The sequence below is a fragment of the Nicotiana tabacum genome, chromosome 5, assembly GCF_000715075.1.
Source record: "Nicotiana tabacum cultivar K326 chromosome 5, ASM71507v2, whole genome shotgun sequence".
NCBI classification, from domain to species: domain Eukaryota; kingdom Viridiplantae; phylum Streptophyta; class Magnoliopsida; order Solanales; family Solanaceae; genus Nicotiana; species Nicotiana tabacum.
Window position 1 is genome coordinate 91,350,411 of NC_134084.1, and position 3,048 is coordinate 91,353,458.

Below are 3,048 nucleotides of genomic sequence, written 5' to 3' on the forward strand. Positions count from 1 at the left end.
CCTAATACACTTATACTTAGTGCATAGTATAGCGTAAGTACATATATTATATATATAAGCTGTATTCGATACAGTATTACCTAATACACTTATACTTAGTGCATAGTATAGCGTAAATTCGATACAGTATTACCTAATACACTTAGTGCATAGTATAGCGTAAGTACATATATTATATATATATATATATATATATATATAAGCTATATTCGATACAGTTGGTCGCCTTTTGGTCAAACGGTCAAAAATAGCGACCAACGTTGGTCGCTATTTTGGTCAAACAGTCAAAAATAATTTGGCTACCAAAATAGCGACCATGTTTGGTCACTATTTTTTTTAACAGGAGCCAAAACGGGTTTCAGGTTCATTCTTTCAAAATTATTCCCCAAATTAAAATCTTTCTCCTCTAACACTCAAAGCCCCTTTCCCCCTCCGACTTCTAGCAGTAGCGACGCCCCCGCCACCGGCGTCCCCTAACGGCAGCAGCAAATTCCGGCGACCTCCACTCCCAAGGTTAGTTTCTCTCTCCTTTCTTTTATTTTCCGAAAAACAGTGATTTTAGGGGTTCAATTCCAATATATTAGGGTTCAAAGTTATATATTATTTGTTCAACTATGTTAGTTCAAAGTTAATTCCATGTTAGGGTTTAATTTCTCCATGTTATGGTTCAATTTCTCCATGTTAGGGTTCAATTTCTCCATGTTATATATTATTTGCAATTTTTAGGGTCCTTATTAATACTTTTAGGGTTCAAATAAATTAACTATTTAGGTAGACTAATTTATATATGGGGTTAAATTTCATTTTATGAAGCAACAATAATAGGATATGAATTGGACTTTTAGTTAACTAAAAAAAGATTAGGCTATGAATTAACTAATTTAATTTGTTCTTGCTTTATTTAAATATATGGAACATCGTTCTTGGATGTACAATAGGAATTATCCTAATCGGCGGGGATTGCGGGAGGATTTTGTAGAAGGGGTTGAGGACTTTATTAGACATGCAATGTCACTTCCGCCATACATAAAAGAAGGAGTAATTAGGTGCCCTTGTGTTAAGTGCGACTGTATGAAGTTTGGAAAACCGGAGGAAGTTAAGGTTCATCTTTATATGGTGGGGTTTATAGCGAATTACTTTGTGTGGACTAATCATGGAGAGATGGATGGTAGCCATGGGATATTTCATAACATGGTTGTTGGTGAAAGTAGTAGGTCGAGGGAGAATAGAAATAGTGATTCCAGAATTCATGATATGGTTGCGAATGCTTTTGGAATGCACTTTGGGGGTGAGCCCAACGAAAATGTTGAACAAACTCCTAATGATGAAGCAAGACATTTTTATGAACAGTTAGAGGAAGCTAGTCATCCACTACGTGAAGGACGTCCGCACTCTGAGTTGTCTGTTGCAGTTAGATTACTAATTATCAAATCTGATTGGAATATTTCTCAAGCAGCCATGGATTCTTTCATTGACCTTATGCGTGAACTAGTTGATGAGGAAATCGAATTACCTGGTGATTTCTATAAGGCAAAGAGATTAGTTTCTAAGTTAGGACTTTTGTCAATGAGAATTGATTGTTGTGAAGATGGTTGCATGTTATATTATAAAGATGATGCAAATTTAAGCAGTTGTAAATTTTGCGGAAAGTCTCGTTTCAAGAGGCTTTCCAGCGGGAAGATGGTCGCTATCAAGGCGATGCATTATTTACCTCTTATACCTAGGCTAAAGAGGTTATATGCGTTGATGAGTTCTGCTCCTCATATGAGATGACACTTTGAAAATAGAAGACCACCTGGTGTTATGTGTCATCCTTCAGATGGAGAAGCTTGGAAGCACTTTGATAGGACATATCCATATTTTGCTAGTGAACCAAGGAACATTCGGTTAGGTCTGTGTGCGGATGGCTTCACGCCTTTTTCTGTATCTGCGACACCGTATTCATGTTGGCCTGTCTTTCTTACACCTTATAATCTACCACCCAAGTTTTGCATGACTAGTCCATATATATTCTTAAATTGTATTATCCCCGGTCCACGTAATCCGAAAATTTTGATAGATGTATATTTGCAACCTTTGATTGATGAGCTACAACAATTGTGGTACGATGGTGTTGAAACATATGACATATCAACCAAGCAGAATTTCAATTTGCTTGATAATTTAATGTGGACAATTAATGATTTTCATGCGTACGGAATGTTGTCTGGGTGGATGACTGCTAGAAAGCTAGCTTGTCCTTACTGCATGGAAAATAGTAAAGCGTTCACTTTAAAACATGGCCGAAAGCAATCATGGTTTGATTATCATCGTCAATTCTTGCCTGAGGGTCATGAGTTTAGAAGGATGAAAAATGCTTTCAAAAAGAATAAACTGGAATATGATTATCCACCTCCGATACTTTCAGGTGATTAAATTTGGGAGAGGGTCCAGAACTTCAGTAAAGTTACTGAAGTTCCACCGCATAGATTCCCCGGATACGGTGTTACTCATAATTGGACCAAACAGAGTATATTTTGGGAGTTGCCTTATTGGAAGGATAATCTTCTCCGTCACAACCTTGATGGCATACATATTGAGAAGAATTATTTTGACAATTTGTTCAACACAGTGATGAATGTTAAAGGTAAGACAAAGGATAACCCGAAGGCTAGAATGGACTTACAAGAATATTGCAGGCGGCCTGAATTACACTTGCAGACAGCAAACAATGGTAAGTTATTCAAGCCCAAAGCAAGTTACACATTCACTTTGGAGGAAAGACGGCAGATTTGTGATTGGGTAACGAAATTGAAGATGCCTGAGGGTTGTGCGTCGAATTTTGAGAAAAAAGTTGATATGGAGGTACGGAAGTTGAGCCATTTGAAAAGTCATGACTGTCATGTTTTCATGGAGACCTTAGTGCCTATTGCGTTTTCTAGTTTGCCTGAAAGAATCTGGAAACCCATCACTGAGATTAGTTTGTTTTTCAAAGACTTGTGTTCTTCCACATTAAGGGAAGAAAACCTACGCCGGATGGATCAGAACAATCGTGTAACTTCGGGTAAG